This window comes from Aphelocoma coerulescens, unplaced genomic scaffold, assembly GCF_041296385.1.
Source record: "Aphelocoma coerulescens isolate FSJ_1873_10779 unplaced genomic scaffold, UR_Acoe_1.0 HiC_scaffold_254, whole genome shotgun sequence".
Lineage (NCBI taxonomy): Eukaryota > Metazoa > Chordata > Aves > Passeriformes > Corvidae > Aphelocoma > Aphelocoma coerulescens.
Window position 1 is genome coordinate 64,804 of NW_027183598.1, and position 18,281 is coordinate 83,084.

Genomic DNA, 18,281 nt, shown 5'->3' on the forward strand with positions numbered 1-18,281 from the left:
CACTTCCGCCAAGGACTCTGCCACCTTGAGAGAAGGATGCGCTCTATGGAGTTGAGAAAGAAAGTGCGTCTCACTAGCTTCTTTCCTCTACTTCATAGACAGCAAAGGGGCTATGAAAGGCAGCACTGGCTTTTTGTTCTAGGACTTCTTCTTTACAAGCAGCTGCTGGATGTTTGGAAGGGGGTTTGGGATATGCAAAAATGAGAGGCTAAGATGGTAAGAGGGTAAGATGGAAGTCATCTGGCAAAAGCAGAGCTCACAAAAGGGCCAGCTGAGAAAGCTCTTGCTGCCTACAACTTCAACTGCACCCCTCAAAGCAGCAGCACACACGCTGCTCTCGGCACTTTCCTTCTCAGCTCTACGCACCATCCTAAGCCTTGCCTCTCCCACACTCAGGATCCAAAGACAACGGCACCAGGGACTGCTCACACACTAAAGGCACCAGGACAAAAGGCTCACCAGCTTGGCCTTTGCATTCCCGCTGACAGCTCCACAGCTTGAACCCAGAGAACTGCCTGCTGCCAACAGCCTTTCCAATCACTCTGAGCACCTCATGACAAGGAGTGTGGGGAATGAATCTCCAGCAGCCTCCTGCCCCAGGCTGTCCCCCGGGAGCAGCCCTGCTCCAGGCCGTGACTGCCACCTGCACAGCCAAAGGACCCAGAGCCGGTGTTACACACCACGGCTGTGCCTGGCACAGAGACACCAGTGGCCACACAAGTGGCCATGGCACTGTCCACACACAGTCCCTGCTGCTGCTCCCCCAGCCGCTGGCACCAACTCCCAGCCACCCACTCCTAAAGCCACGGGGCCCACTGGGACACTGCGGGGGCTCGTGGAAGCCAGCGGCCATTGTGACACAGCGGGGCTGCACAGAGCCCACGGTGCTTTGTGACCCGTGGCTCCCAGGAGAGCCTTTGTGATGCTGGGGAACTACAAGGAAGCCTGGCTCCTCTGTGACACCACCACAGAAGCTCAGGGGAGCCCTGGAGACCGTGCTGATGCTATTGAACCTGATGCAACCCTGCCTCCTCTGTGACACCACAGAAGCTCTTGGAGCCCTGGAGACCGTGCTGATGCTATGGAACCTGATGCAACCCTGCCTCCTCTGTGACACCACAGAACCTCTGGGAGCCCTGGAGACCGTGCTGATGCTATGGAACCTGATGCAACCCTGCCTCCACTGTGACACCACAGAAGCTCAGGGAGCCCTGGAGACTGTGGTGATGCTATGGAACCTGATGCAACCCTGCCTCCACTGTGACACCACAGAACCTCTGGGAGCCCTGGAGACCGTGCTGATGCTATGGAACCTGATGCAACCCTGCCTCCACTGTGACACCACAGAAGCTCGGGGAGCTCTGCAGACCGTGGGGATGCTGGCGAAGCTGACGGAACCCTGGGCACCACAGTGACGCTATGGAACCTGGTGGAACCGAGGGGCCACAGTGACGCTGTGGGGCCTTTTGGAAGACACAGGACCCTGGTGGGAAGCCACGGGATGATTAATCCTGCACGAACCTGCTCCAGGTGGGCTCCTCTCTCCCGGCTTCCACAGGTGCTGCTAGGATCCCACTCCGGCACTGGCTTGGCACGGGCTCACGGCTTCCTTTGGCAATGGCTCTGCTCCAGGATGGCATGCTGCAGAGAATGCAGGTAGATTTTGTGCTCACTCCTGGCATGCAGCTGGACAATAAAGCCTGATCCAGCCCCCCCTCAGCATATGTCCGGCTCTGGCATTGGGGCGGGGCAACTTTGGGAGCAGCCCCAGCCCTGCTCCTGCTCCCGGCTGGGCACCCAGCTGCTGGGACACAGGTGTGTCCTGATGCCACCGTCTACTCCTTTGAGAAGGGGAGGACAGAGTGCATCAGGGAGTTTGGTGTGGCTTACATGCGGCAAGGAGAAGGTGCAGCCCCAAACTGGCTTTCACTTCTAGAACCTTTTGCTATTGCGGGAGCAGCTGCTGGAGCTTTTCAACCGAGCTGCAAGAGTGAAAAGTGTGATGGCATGTCTATCTGAGAAGGAAGGTTCGGTGCCGCAGCCTGTTGTGCACAATTTATATGCTGATAAGAGAAGGGGGTGCTTTTGGAACGTTTTCCTTCCTGACACTTCTGTCTCTGTGAGCTTTAGCTGCTTGGACTCAGGGATACCGAAGGTATGTGAAAGTGACTGGGATGCGAGAATCATGTTGCACAGGGAACAGGGAAGGTCAGCAAATGTTTCCTGTCCTGGCACATCTCTCAGTCTGAACTGCAGCTGCAGATGCTTCACTTCCGCCAAGGACTCTGCCACCTTGAGAGAAGGATGCGCTCTATGGAGTTGAGAAAGAAAGTGCGTCTCACTAGCTTCTTTCCTCTACTTCATAGACAGCAAAGGGGCTATGAAAGGCAGCACTGGCTTTTTGTTCTAGGACTTCTTCTTTACAAGCAGCTGCTGGATGTTTGGAAGGGGGTTTGGGATATGCAAAAATGAGAGGCTAAGATGGTAAGAGGGTAAGATGGAAGTCATCTGGCAAAAGCAGAGCTCACAAAAGGGCCAGCTGTGAAAGCTCTTGCTGCCTACAACTTCAACTGCACCCCTCAAAGCAGCAGCACACATGCTGCTCTCGGCACTTTCCTTCTCAGCTCTACGCACCATCCTAAGCCTTGCCTCTCCCACACTCAGGATCCAAAGACAACGGCACCAGGGACTGCTCACACACTAAAGGCACCAGGACAAAAGGCTCACCAGCTTGGCCTTTGCATTCCCGCTGACAGCTCCACAGCTTGAACCCAGAGAACTGCCTGCTGCCAACAGCCTTTCCAATCACTCTGAGCACCTCATGACAAGGAGTGTGGGGAATGAATCTCCAGCAGCCTCCTGCCCCAGGCTGTCCCCCGGGAGCAGCCCTGCTCCAGGCCGTGACTGCCACCTGCACAGCCAAAGGACCCAGAGCCGGTGTTACACACCACGGCTGTGCCTGGCACAGAGACACCAGTGGCCACACAAGTGGCCATGGCACTGTCCACACACAGTCCCTGCTGCTGCTCCCCCAGCCGCTGGCACCAACTCCCAGCCACCCACTCCTAAAGCCACGGGGCCCACTGGGACACTGCGGGGGCTCGTGGAAGCCAGCGGCCATTGTGACACAGCGGGGCTGCACAGAGCCCACGGTGCTTTGTGACCCGTGGCTCCCAGGAGAGCCTTTGTGATGCTGGGGAACTACAAGGAAGCCTGGCTCCTCTGTGACACCACCACAGAAGCTCAGGGGAGCCCTGGAGACCGTGCTGATGCTATTGAACCTGATGCAACCCTGCCTCCTCTGTGACACCACAGAAGCTCTTGGAGCCCTGGAGACCGTGGTGATGCTATGGAACCTGATGCAACCCTGCCTCCTCTGTGACACCACAGAACCTCTGGGAGCCCTGGAGACCGTGCTGATGCTATGGAACCTGATGCAACCCTGCCTCCACTGTGACACCACAGAAGCTCAGGGAGCCCTGGAGACTGTGGTGATGCTATGGAACCTGATGCAACCCTGCCTCCACTGTGACACCACAGAACCTCTGGGAGCCCTGGAGACCGTGCTGATGCTATGGAACCTGATGCAACCCTGCCTCCACTGTGACACCACAGAAGCTCGGGGAGCTCTGCAGACCGTGGGGATGCTGGCGAAGCTGACGGAACCCTGGGCACCACAGTGACGCTATGGAACCTGGTGGAACCGAGGGGCCACAGTGACGCTGTGGGGCCTTTTGGAAGCAACAGGACCCTGGTGGGAAGCCACGGGATGATTAATCCTGCACGAACCTGCTCCAGGTGGGCTCCTCTCTCCCGGCTTCCACAGGTGCTGCTAGGATCCCACTCCGGCACTGGCTTGGCACGGGCTCACGGCTTCCTTTGGCAATGGCTCTGCTCCAGGATGGCATGCTGCAGAGAATGCAGGTAGATTTTGTGCTCACTCCTGGCATGCAGCTGGACAATAAAGCCTGATCCAGCCCCCCCTCAGCATATGTCTGGCTCTGGCATTGGGGCGGGGCAACTTTGGGAGCAGCCCCAGCCCTGCTCCTGCTCCCGGCTGGGCACCCAGCTGCTGGGACACAGGTGTGTCCTGATGCCACCGTCTACTCCTTTGAGAAGGGGAGGACAGAGTGCATCAGGGAGTTTGGTGTGGCTTACATGCGGCAAGGAGAAGGTGCAGCCCCAAACTGGCTTTCACTTCTAGAACCTTTTGCTATTGCGGGAGCAGCTGCTGGAGCTTTTCAACCGAGCTGCAAGAGTGAAAAGTGTGATGGCATGTCTATCTGAGAAGGAAGGTTCGGTGCCGCAGCCTGTTGTGCACAATTTATATGCTGATAAGAGAAGGGGGTGCTTTTGCAACGTTTTCCTTCCTGACACTTCTGTCTCTGTGAGCTTTAGCTGCTTGGACTCAGGGATACCGAAGGTATGTGAAAGTGACTGGGATGCGAGAATCATGTTGCACAGGGAACAGGGAAGGTCAGCAAATGTTTCCTGTCCTGGCACATCTCTCAGTCTGAACTGCAGCTGCAGATGCTTCACTTCCGCCAAGGACTCTGCCACCTTGAGAGAAGGATGCGCTCTATGGAGTTGAGAAAGAAAGTGCGTCTCACTAGCTTCTTTCCTCTACTTCATAGACAGCAAAGGGGCTATGAAAGGCAGCACTGGCTTTTTGTTCTAGGACTTCTTCTTTACAAGCAGCTGCTGGATGTTTGGAAGGGGGTTTGGGATATGCAAAAATGAGAGGCTAAGATGGTAAGAGGGTAAGATGGAAGTCATCTGGCAAAAGCAGAGCTCACAAAAGGGCCAGCTGTGAAAGCTCTTGCTGCCTACAACTTCAACTGCACCCCTCAAAGCAGCAGCACACATGCTGCTCTCGGCACTTTCCTTCTCAGCTCTACGCACCATCCTAAGCCTTGCCTCTCCCACACTCAGGATCCAAAGACAACGGCACCAGGGACTGCTCACACACTAAAGGCACCAGGACAAAAGGCTCACCAGCTTGGCCTTTGCATTCCCGCTGACAGCTCCACAGCTTGAACCCAGAGAACTGCCTGCTGCCAACAGCCTTTCCAATCACTCTGAGCACCTCATGACAAGGAGTGTGGGGAATGAATCTCCAGCAGCCTCCTGCCCCAGGCTGTCCCCCGGGAGCAGCCCTGCTCCAGGCCGTGACTGCCACCTGCACAGCCAAAGGACCCAGAGCCGGTGTTACACACCACGGCTGTGCCTGGCACAGAGACACCAGTGGCCACACAAGTGGCCATGGCACTGTCCACACACAGTCCCTGCTGCTGCTCCCCCAGCCGCTGGCACCAACTCCCAGCCACCCACTCCTAAAGCCACGGGGCCCACTGGGACACTGCGGGGGCTCGTGGAAGCCAGCGGCCATTGTGACACAGCGGGGCTGCACAGAGCCCACGGTGCTTTGTGACCCGTGGCTCCCAGGAGAGCCTTTGTGATGCTGGGGAACTACAAGGAAGCCTGGCTCCTCTGTGACACCACCACAGAAGCTCAGGGGAGCCCTGGAGACCGTGCTGATGCTATTGAACCTGATGCAACCCTGCCTCCTCTGTGACACCACAGAAGCTCTTGGAGCCCTGGAGACCGTGCTGATGCTATGGAACCTGATGCAACCCTGCCTCCTCTGTGACACCACAGAACCTCTGGGAGCCCTGGAGACCGTGCTGATGCTATGGAACCTGATGCAACCCTGCCTCCACTGTGACACCACAGAAGCTCAGGGAGCCCTGGAGACTGTGGTGATGCTATGGAACCTGATGCAACCCTGCCTCCACTGTGACACCACAGAACCTCTGGGAGCCCTGGAGACCGTGCTGATGCTATGGAACCTGATGCAACCCTGCCTCCACTGTGACACCACAGAAGCTCGGGGAGCTCTGCAGACCGTGGGGATGCTGGCGAAGCTGACGGAACCCTGGGCACCACAGTGACGCTATGGAACCTGGTGGAACCGAGGGGCCACAGTGACGCTGTGGGGCCTTTTGGAAGCAACAGGACCCTGGTGGGAAGCCACGGGATGATTAATCCTGCACGAACCTGCTCCAGGTGGGCTCCTCTCTCCCGGCTTCCACAGGTGCTGCTAGGATCCCACTCCGGCACTGGCTTGGCACGGGCTCACGGCTTCCTTTGGCAATGGCTCTGCTCCAGGATGGCATGCTGCAGAGAATGCAGGTAGATTTTGTGCTCACTCCTGGCATGCAGCTGGACAATAAAGCCTGATCCAGCCCCCCCTCAGCATATGTCCGGCTCTGGCATTGGGGCGGGGCAACTTTGGGAGCAGCCCCAGCCCTGCTCCTGCTCCCGGCTGGGCACCCAGCTGCTGGGACACAGGTGTGTCCTGATGCCACCGTCTACTCCTTTGAGAAGGGGAGGACAGAGTGCATCAGGGAGTTTGGTGTGGCTTACATGCGGCAAGGAGAAGGTGCAGCCCCAAACTGGCTTTCACTTCTAGAACCTTTTGCTATTGCGGGAGCAGCTGCTGGAGCTTTTCAACCGAGCTGCAAGAGTGAAAAGTGTGATGGCATGTCTATCTGAGAAGGAAGGTTCGGTGCCGCAGCCTGTTGTGCACAATTTATATGCTGATAAGAGAAGGGGGTGCTTTTGCAATGTTTTCCTTCCTGACACTTCTGTCTCTGTGAGCTTTAGCTGCTTGGACTCAGGGATACCGAAGGTATGTGAAAGTGACTGGGATGCGAGAATCATGTTGCACAGGGAACAGGGAAGGTCAGCAAATGTTTCCTGTCCTGGCACATCTCTCAGTCTGAACTGCAGCTGCAGATGCTTCACTTCCGCCAAGGACTCTGCCACCTTGAGAGAAGGATGCGCTCTATGGAGTTGAGAAAGAAAGTGCGTCTCACTAGCTTCTTTCCTCTACTTCATAGACAGCAAAGGGGCTATGAAAGGCAGCACTGGCTTTTTGTTCTAGGACTTCTTCTTTACAAGCAGCTGCTGGATGTTTGGAAGGGGGTTTGGGATATGCAAAAATGAGAGGCTAAGATGGTAAGAGGGTAAGATGGAAGTCATCTGGCAAAAGCAGAGCTCACAAAAGGGCCAGCTGAGAAAGCTCTTGCTGCCTACAACTTCAACTGCACCCCTCAAAGCAGCAGCACACACGCTGCTCTCGGCACTTTCCTTCTCAGCTCTACGCACCATCCTAAGCCTTGCCTCTCCCACACTCAGGATCCAAAGACAACAGCACCAGGGACTGCTCACACACTAAAGGCACCAGGACAAAAGGCTCACCAGCTTGGCCTTTGCATTCCCGCTGACAGCTCCACAGCTTGAACCCAGAGAACTGCCTGCTGCCAACAGCCTTTCCAATCACTCTGAGCACCTCATGACAAGGAGTGTGGGGAATGAATCTCCAGCAGCCTCCTGCCCCAGGCTGTCCCCCGGGAGCAGCCCTGCTCCAGGCCGTGACTGCCACCTGCACAGCCAAAGGACCCAGAGCCGGTGTTACACACCACGGCTGTGCCTGACACAGAGACACCAGTGGCCACACAAGTGGCCATGGCACTGTCCACACACAGTCCCTGCTGCTGCTCCCCCAGCCGCTGGCACCAACTCCCAGCCACCCACTCCTAAAGCCACGGGGCCCACTGGGACACTGCGGGGGCTCGTGGAAGCCAGCGGCCATTGTGACACAGCGGGGCTGCACAGAGCCCACGGTGCTTTGTGACCCGTGGCTCCCAGGAGAGCCTTTGTGATGCTGGGGAACTACAAGGAAGCCTGGCTCCTCTGTGACACCACCACAGAAGCTCAGGGGAGCCCTGGAGACCGTGCTGATGCTATTGAACCTGATGCAACCCTGCCTCCTCTGTGACACCACAGAAGCTCTTGGAGCCCTGGAGACCGTGGTGATGCTATGGAACCTGATGCAACCCTGCCTCCTCTGTGACACCACAGAACCTCTGGGAGCTCTGCAGACCGTGCTGATGCTATGGAACCTGATGCAACCCTGCCTCCACTGTGACACCACAGAAGCTCAGGGAGCCCTGGAGACTGTGGTGATGCTATGGAACCTGATGCAACCCTGCCTCCACTGTGACACCACAGAACCTCTGGGAGCCCTGGAGACCGTGCTGATGCTATGGAACCTGATGCAACCCTGCCTCCACTGTGACACCACAGAAGCTCGGGGAGCTCTGCAGACCGTGGGGATGCTGGCGAAGCTGACGGAACCCTGGGCACCACAGTGACGCTATGGAACCTGGTGGAACCGAGGGGCCACAGTGACGCTGTGGGGCCTTTTGGAAGCAACAGGACCCTGGTGGGAAGCCACGGGATGATTAATCCTGCACGAACCTGCTCCAGGTGGGCTCCTCTCTCCCGGCTTCCACAGGTGCTGCTAGGATCCCACTCCGGCACTGGCTTGGCACGGGCTCACGGCTTCCTTTGGCAATGGCTCTGCTCCAGGATGGCATGCTGCAGAGAATGCAGGTAGATTTTGTGCTCACTCCTGGCATGCAGCTGGACAATAAAGCCTGATCCAGCCCCCCCTCAGCATATGTCCGGCTCTGGCATTGGGGCGGGGCAACTTTGGGAGCAGCCCCAGCCCTGCTCCTGCTCCCGGCTGGGCACCCAGCTGCTGGGACACAGGTGTGTCCTGATGCCACCGTCTACTCCTTTGAGAAGGGGAGGACAGAGTGCATCAGGGAGTTTGGTGTGGCTTACATGCGGCAAGGAGAAGGTGCAGCCCCAAACTGGCTTTCACTTCTAGAACCTTTTGCTATTGCGGGAGCAGCTGCTGGAGCTTTTCAACCGAGCTGCAAGAGTGAAAAGTGTGATGGCATGTCTATCTGAGAAGGAAGGTTCGGTGCCGCAGCCTGTTGTGCACAATTTATATGCTGATAAGAGAAGGGGGTGCTTTTGCAACGTTTTCCTTCCTGACACTTCTGTCTCTGTGAGCTTTAGCTGCTTGGACTCAGGGATACCGAAGGTATGTGAAAGTGACTGGGATGCGAGAATCATGTTGCACAGGGAACAGGGAAGGTCAGCAAATGTTTCCTGTCCTGGCACATCTCTCAGTCTGAACTGCAGCTGCAGATGCTTCACTTCCGCCAAGGACTCTGCCACCTTGAGAGAAGGATGCGCTCTATGGAGTTGAGAAAGAAAGTGCGTCTCACTAGCTTCTTTCCTCTACTTCATAGACAGCAAAGGGGCTATGAAAGGCAGCACTGGCTTTTTGTTCTAGGACTTCTTCTTTACAAGCAGCTGCTGGATGTTTGGAAGGGGGTTTGGGATATGCAAAAATGAGAGGCTAAGATGGTAAGAGGGTAAGATGGAAGTCATCTGGCAAAAGCAGAGCTCACAAAAGGGCCAGCTGTGAAAGCTCTTGCTGCCTACAACTTCAACTGCACCCCTCAAAGCAGCAGCACACATGCTGCTCTCGGCACTTTCCTTCTCAGCTCTACGCACCATCCTAAGCCTTGCCTCTCCCACACTCAGGATCCAAAGACAACGGCACCAGGGACTGCTCACACACTAAAGGCACCAGGACAAAAGGCTCACCAGCTTGGCCTTTGCATTCCCGCTGACAGCTCCACAGCTTGAACCCAGAGAACTGCCTGCTGCCAACAGCCTTTCCAATCACTCTGAGCACCTCATGACAAGGAGTGTGGGGAATGAATCTCCAGCAGCCTCCTGCCCCAGGCTGTCCCCCGGGAGCAGCCCTGCTCCAGGCCGTGACTGCCACCTGCACAGCCAAAGGACCCAGAGCCGGTGTTACACACCACGGCTGTGCCTGGCACAGAGACACCAGTGGCCACACAAGTGGCCATGGCACTGTCCACACACAGTCCCTGCTGCTGCTCCCCCAGCCGCTGGCACCAACTCCCAGCCACCCACTCCTAAAGCCACGGGGCCCACTGGGACACTGCGGGGGCTCGTGGAAGCCAGCGGCCATTGTGACACAGCGGGGCTGCACAGAGCCCACGGTGCTTTGTGACCCGTGGCTCCCAGGTGAGCCTTTGTTGTTGGGGAAGATGAAACAGGAAAGCCTTATAAATATGATTGCCTAACAAAAGATTCTGGGAATATGAAAACTGTGAGCGACATCGAAATGAAGGCCATCTTTGAGATATAGAGTCTTAGTTACTGAACAACTGGAAAACAATGGTATAGCCGGCTGAAGGTAATCCCCTCTTGATTGAACAATACCCTCTGCTTGCAGACAGGTCCAAGGGTCAGAGCAGACCCTACTAGCTCAGCAGAAGGGGTCCAAAGAGTAGTTTTTAGAAGTTAAAATGTAACACTCTATGGTAATGTAAGAACTCTTATAGGCTGTATGTAAATGCTATAGGATTTGTACCTTGTATTAGATTGGCTACTGAGAATTAGAATATTCACTACAGAAGATGATTTATTGTATTGTAACAAGCTCCTCGCTCTCTTAACTCCTCTCCTCTTAGTAATGCTCTTCTCCTCTTAGTAACGCTCTTAGTAACTCTCTTAGTAGCTCTCTTAGTAATGCTCTTCTCCTCTTAGTAGCTCTCTTAGTAACTCTCTTGCTCTTCTTCTTCCTCTTAATTCAGCTCTCCTCTTAGTTTGTCTCTCTTGCTCTTTACACTCTTAGCTCTCAGCCTCTTGCTCTAGCTCTCTCGCTCACTCTCTCTCCCTCTCTTACACCTTGGGCCTGCTTGGAGCTGCAGCTGGCAGCTCTAAGCAGTGCCCCTGTACCCACGCCCTCTGCAATAAACTGCATGCTCCAAAGACCTGCTTATAGAGATCTCTCGTCGCCGTCCATCTCCAGCCGGGCCCGACCGAACCCACACCCTCATCACCATCATCGCCATCAATTTCGACAAACTGGCGCCCAAACGTGAGTGAAGGCCTGATTCAGCTTCTTCCACCTGTGAGAGACTTCGCCATGGACGGTAACTAAAAGACCAGTTATAGCCACCTGGAACGTGTCGTGAGCACGGCATACCGTTGCTGCGCAGCGTAAAAGCCGGAGCTCTATAACTCTGCTGAGGCAGCCCTCGAGCACGGGGAGCCGTTACTTCGTAGCAATTACCTGGAGCTCTCGGAGGGAGGAAATTGCCTGGCAGTCCTCGAGCACAGACGGCCACTGCTGCGCAGCGGTTACCTGGAGCTCTTTGAGGAAGTTTGCCGTGGTACCCCTCGAGCACGGACACGCTGCTAAGCAGTGCAGACCGGAGCTCTTAGGAGGGATCCAGCCGCGCGCCCGAGCACAGGCGGGTATTGCTCAGCACCGCCCGCGCTGGAGCTCTGAGTGGAGACACCTGCGAGGTCCCGAGCACGGAAAGCCGTTGCCAAGCGACGCCTGAAACCGGAGCTCTGAGGAGGGACCCGACAGCAGCGTCCTGAGCGCCGTGTGGAGAGCCTGGCCAGCCCCCCACGACGGACTTCTGATTAAGGACCCTGCCCCCTGCGACATCTAGGTGAGTATCATACTGGTCAATAATGGGACAAACTCACTCTGCCCATGACAGACATCTCTATAAACAACTTAAGTACTTACTAAGCTCCGGTCCAAGTCAATTACCTAAACAGGAGCTAAAAAACCTCTTAGAATGGACTCTGATTAATTTCCCAAATGCTGACCGTTCAGCCGTCTTTACAAGAGACTTCTGGGACACAGTTCGGGTTAAACTCTTTAATAATATCTCCCGCCGGGATTGGGCTGCCGCGGAGCTGGTCCCGGCTTGCAGAGCGCTCGTGGAGCTGTTTGCTGCGAAGGCGCCGCCCGCAGCAGCCACCTCGCCGGGTCCCGCTCCTGCTGCGAGCCCGCCCCTTGCCGCCGCGAGCCTGCAACCGGGCACGGCCCCCGCCCCGCCGCCGGACCTCACGGCTCCGGTACCCGCGGTCCAGCTGTCTCGTGCCGCCCCGCCCCACCCCCCCGCGGTCCCTGCACCGGTCACCCCTGCCCCACCGGACTCCACCGCCCCCCCCACCGCCCCCGTCATCTCCACCCCCACGGTCCCGTTAGTCCCTGCTGTCCCGCCTCTCGCGGCTCCGGTAGCCGCGGTCCGACTGACTCGTGCCGCCCCGCCCCCCGCCCCCGCTGTCCTGGCAGCCGTCACCCCTGTCCCACCGGACCCTACGACCCCCTCCACCGCTCCCCCCATCCCCGCCCCCCCCATCCCGTTCCTCCCTGCTGCCCCGGCTCCCGCGGTCCCCGCCCTCGGCTCCAGCGTCTTCGCGGCCCCGTCCCTCGCTCCTCCCACCCCGTCCGCCAGCGCCTTCGCGGCCCCGCCCCCTGCCGATAGCCCCGCGGGGCCAGCGGCTGCTCCCCAGCCACCTACGGGTCCTACCGCTCCCCTAGCCGCGCCTGTTATGGCTGTAGCCACCATCATAGCCGGCCCCCCGCAAAGCCAGGCGGCGACCCTTCTTCCAGCCCCCCAGGTCCCCCTCGCCGCCACCGACACGGCGCCGGTGGTGGTCAACGTCCCGTCCGCGGGACACGGAGCGCCCCAGCCCCGCCAGCCACCTGGTGCCGGCGCTGCAGCGCCTACACAGATGGCTGCTGCCTCTCCCGTGCCTGCCGCTGCTCCAGCCCCGTCTCCTGGCACCGCCGCGCCGGCAGCCACACCAGCCCAGCCTGCAAACTCCCAGCGGCAGCACGCCGCGGTCCAGCCGCCGACTGGCCCACCGTTCGCCATGGCCCCACCGCAACATACTCCCGCCGCCTCCACGCCGGCCCTCCCGCCTCCCGCAGCCCCGGGATCGTCTCCTGCCGACGGGACAGCCCTGCCACCTCCCGCTCTCCCCGACACACAGACAGCGGCCATCACAGTCCGCCACGTTGACCTGATGGCGCAACCCACGCACGCTCACACTTCTCCAACCACAGCACTGCTCACGGAACTAGCTCCGCCACCGCCCCCCACGGCTTTCACCTCGCCTTCAATAGAGCCACCCGCACCCCCTCGCCCGCTGCCGCGGAGCCGGTTGCTCGCGGCCCCCCCGCCTCCTCGCCCGCCACCGCGGAGATCGGCAGTGCCATCGCCGCCCCCGCCGGGGCCCTCCGGCACCGCACAGCTGTATCCCTCGGCTACCGCCGCCCAGCAACATCCCTCCGCGCAGCTCAGCCTCGCCTCACAAGCCGCAAACAGGGGGGGAACGGAGGGCAGTGGTGCAGCTCCAGTGGCAGGGAAGACGGAGAGCCGCTCTGCCCGAGCTGATGCTTTAAATCTAACACCAGGAAACCCTGAAAAGCAGCCAGATTTGTTTGCAATGAGCCCCAGAGTCCCGCCAGCGAGCGGCTGGGATCTTGCAACCCATAAGGAGAAAACGAGTTCTGAGAGTTTGTTAGCGCTACTTTCTGAATCAAAAAATCCTCCAAAGTGCTCAGATTATTCTCAATTAACAGATTGGCATGAAATAAGACTCCAAAGCTGTAAAGATGAAAGTCTATTAGCTAAGCCTGTGATAGCTAGCCAACAGCCTGACAGTCCCAAAACGTGGGTTCCCATCCCCACTCACGAAATTAAAGAACTAAGAAGGGCTGTAAGAGATAGTGGTATTTGCTCACCGTATCTTAAACAACTGCTAAAAAGTACCCTAAAAAGAACACATCAAACCCTAAAACGCATTTTAGATCAACAGAGAGGGGGAGAAGTCCAGGATACACCTCAAAGGAGGTTGAACAAGGCTTTGTATGTTTACAATTTTTTGAATAGCTCTGCAGAAGAGCCTGATCCCCCCATTTATAGACATTTTTTGAACAACAAAAAAGCAAAACTGAAAGAGCGCCCCCCAGTTTTGATTAAAAATCTAGACTCAGGAAAAATAGAAGGACCATACAATCTTATAATGTGGGGGAAGGGGTTTGCATGTGTTTCCACAGGTGAAGGAATCAAGTGGGTTCCAGCAAAAAACGTGAAGCCATACCTCGCATCAAAGCCTGCTGATGCCACCACACCAGCCAGTGACTCTGCAAGTGGAAGCCAGGAAGCAAGCACCCAGACCTGAACTGCGCAGAATCACCAGAAGAAAGTGATCTGCCAAAAACAGCTCAAGAAAAGAATGGAGTTTTCTCATTTGCGCGCGTGCATGTTGCTTTTATTCTTTTGTTTTAGTTTTTGTAGTGAAGCTTTACCTGTGAATCAACCAAAGACAAATGTCTGGGTTGCTTTAGCCAAATCCGCAGGCTCCGATACCATCTGTCTATCTGACACAAGCCCTGACAAACCTTTTTCAACCTGTTTAGTTGGAGTACCTCTTCCAGAAGGTTTTGATAATATTACTCTTGATAAGTATTGGCCATATGACGATCATCATGTATCTCCAACTCCCAGCCATAGACACCAAACTTATATTGATAATTCTAAAATTGATAAATCTGACCTTCAAGAGCTAGAAATCCTAGGTTCGTTAACTATGGATACCTGCTATTTCTTTCACTTTCAAGGAGAAAACGGTCCCCATTTAAATGTTACCCCATATCACCCAGCTTATAGCAATGTAACTTCTTGGTGTAGTCAAGTTAAGCTTCTTATATATGACGAACCTCATGCAGATCGTTTTAGCAAACTTCCTATTCGATTCCCCAGAGGAATTTGGCTCATCTGTGGAGACAGGGCCTGGCAAGGTATACCTTCAAAAATAGATGGTGGCCCTTGTGCTCTGGGACAACTTACAATTATTGCTCCCAGTGTCAAAGAGGTAATCAAAAAGAAAAGCAGAAAGATCAGATCTTCCTGGGGACATCAGTACGATAGTGACTGTGATAGTGACTTCCACCCTTGGAACTCTGGAAAATCAATTGTTGCAAGCATTTTTCTACCTCAGTTAAGCTCCTCAATTGCTTTAAAACAGTTAAACAAGTTGGGATGTTGGCTCAGCAAGGAGGTAAATGCCACCTCTACTATGATCAGTGATCTGTTAACCGATGAAGAGGCAGTCAGACATGCCACTTTACAAAATAGAGCTGCCGTTGATTATCTTTTATTAGCACATGGGCACGGCTGTGAAGATTTTGAAGGATTATGCTGTATGAACTTATCCGATCATTCTGTTTCCATTCACAAACAGCTACAAAACCTAAAGGATCTAGCTAACCAAATTAGAACAGATGACCCGTCTTGGCTGGACAGTTTGTTTGATGATTGGAGCTTTGCACCTTGGCTAAGGGAACTCTGTAAAATAGGCTTGATTATTCTAGTAGTAATAATTATAGTTTTAGTAGCAGTACCTTGTATGCTTCAGTGTGTGCAAAAAATAACGAGTAGGACTGTATCTAATATCTTAGTTGTTCATCAGAACGGGGGAGATGTTGGGGAAGATGAAACAGGAAAGCCTTATAAATATGATTGCCTAACAAAAGATTCTGGGAATATGAAAACTGTGAGCGACATCGAAATGAAGGCCATCTTTGAGATATAGAGTCTTAGTTACTGAACAACTGGAAAACAATGGTATAGCCGGCTGAAGGTAATCCCCTCTTGATTGAACAATACCCTCTGCTTGCAGACAGGTCCAAGGGTCAGAGCAGACCCTACTAGCTCAGCAGAAGGGGTCCAAAGAGTAGTTTTTAGAAGTTAAAATGTAACACTCTATGGTAATGTAAGAACTCTTATAGGCTGTATGTAAATGCTATAGGATTTGTACCTTGTATTAGATTGGCTACTGAGAATTAGAATATTCACTACAGAAGATGATTTATTGTATTGTAACAAGCTCCTCGCTCTCTTAACTCCTCTCCTCTTAGTAATGCTCTTCTCCTCTTAGTAACGCTCTTAGTAACTCTCTTAGTAGCTCTCTTAGTAATGCTCTTCTCCTCTTAGTAGCTCTCTTAGTAACTCTCTTGCTCTTCTTCTTCCTCTTAATTCAGCTCTCCTCTTAGTTTGTCTCTCTTGCTCTTTACACTCTTAGCTCTCAGCCTCTTGCTCTAGCTCTCTCGCTCACTCTCTCTCCCTCTCTTACACCTTGGGCCTGCTTGGAGCTGCAGCTGGCAGCTCTAAGCAGTGCCCCTGTACCCACGCCCTCTGCAATAAACTGCATGCTCCAAAGACCTGCTTATAGAGATCTCTCGTCGCCGTCCATCTCCAGCCGGGCCCGACCGAACCCACACCCTCATCACCATCATCGCCATCAATTTCGACATTTGTGATGCTGGGGAACTACAAGGAAGCCTGGCTCCTCTGTGACACCACCACAGAAGCTCAGGGGAGCCCTGGAGACCGTGCTGATGCTATGGAACCTGATGCAACCCTGCCTCCTCTGTGACACCACAGAAGCTCTTGGAGCCCTGGAGACCGTGGTGATGCTATGGAACCTGATGCAACCCTGCCTCCTCTGTGACACCACAGAACCTCTGGGAGCCCTGGAGACCGTGCTGATGCTATGGAACCTGATGCAACCCTGCCTCCACTGTGACACCACAGAAGCTCAGGGAGCCCTGGAGACTGTGGTGATGCTATGGAACCTGATGCAACCCTGCCTCCACTGTGACACCACAGAACCTCTGGGAGCCCTGGAGACCGTGCTGATGCTATGGAACCTGATGCAACCCTGCCTCCACTGTGACACCACAGAAGCTCGGGGAGCTCTGCAGACCGTGGGGATGCTGGCGAAGCTGACGGAACCCTGGGCACCACAGTGACGCTATGGAACCTGGTGGAACCGAGGGGCCACAGTGACACTGTGGGGCCTTTTGGAAGCAACAGGACCCTGGTGGGAAGCCACGGGATGATTAATCCTGCACGAACCTGCTCCAGGTGGGCTCCTCTCTCCCGGCTTCCACAGGTGCTGCTAGGATCCCACTCCGGCACTGGCTTGGCACGGGCTCACGGCTTCCTTTGGCAATGGCTCTGCTCCAGGATGGCATGCTGCAGAGAATGCAGGTAGATTTTGTGCTCACTCCTGGCATGCAGCTGGACAATAAAGCCTGATCCAGCCCCCCCTCAGCATATGTCCGGCTCTGGCATTGGGGCGGGGCAACTTTGGGAGCAGCCCCAGCCCTGCTCCTGCTCCCGGCTGGGCACCCAGCTGCTGGGACACAGGTGTGTCCTGATGCCACCGTCTACTCCTTTGAGAAGGGGAGGACAGAGTGCATCAGGGAGTTTGGTGTGGCTTACATGCGGCAAGGAGAAGGTGCAGCCCCAAACTGGCTTTCACTTCTAGAACCTTTTGCTATTGCGGGAGCAGCTGCTGGAGCTTTTCAACCGAGCTGCAAGAGTGAAAAGTGTGATGGCATGTCTATCTGAGAAGGAAGGTTCGGTGCCGCAGCCTGTTGTGCACAATTTATATGCTGATAAGAGAAGGGGGTGCTTTTGCAACGTTTTCCTTCCTGACACTTCTGTCTCTGTGAGCTTTAGCTGCTTGGACTCAGGGATACCGAAGGTATGTGAAAGTGACTGGGATGCGAGAATCATGTTGCACAGGGAACAGGGAAGGTCAGCAAATGTTTCCTGTCCTGGCACATCTCTCAGTCTGAACTGCAGCTGCAGATGCTTCACTTCCGCCAAGGACTCTGCCACCTTGAGAGAAGGATGCGCTCTATGGAGTTGAGAAAGAAAGTGCGTCTCACTAGCTTCTTTCCTCTACTTCATAGACAGCAAAGGGGCTATGAAAGGCAGCACTGGCTTTTTGTTCTAGGACTTCTTCTTTACAAGCAGCTGCTGGATGTTTGGAAGGGGGTTTGGGATATGCAAAAATGAGAGGCTAAGATGGTAAGAGGGTAAGATGGAAGTCATCTGGCAAAAGCAGAGCTCACAAAAGGGCCAGCTGAGAAAGCTCTTGCTGCCTACAACTTCAACTGCACCCCTCAAAGCAGCAGCACACACGCTGCTCTCGGCACTTTCCTTCTCAGCTCTACGCACCATCCTAAGCCTTGCCTCTCCCACACTCAGGATCCAAAGACAACGGCACCAGGGACTGCTCACACACTAAAGGCACCAGGACAAAAGGCTCACCAGCTTGGCCTTTGCATTCCCGCTGACAGCTCCACAGCTTGAACCCAGAGAACTGCCTGCTGCCAACAGCCTTTCCAATCACTCTGAGCACCTCATGACAAGGAGTGTGGGGAATGAATCTCCAGCAGCCTCCTGCCCCAGGCTGTCCCCCGGGAGCAGCCCTGCTCCAGGCCGTGACTGCCACCTGCACAGCCAAAGGACCCAGAGCCGGTGTTACACACCACGGCTGTGCCTGGCACAGAGACACCAGTGGCCACACAAGTGGCCATGGCACTGTCCACACACAGTCCCTGCTGCTGCTCCCCCAGCCGCTGGCACCAACTCCCAGCCACCCACTCCTAAAGCCACGGGGCCCACTGGGACACTGCGGGGGCTCGTGGA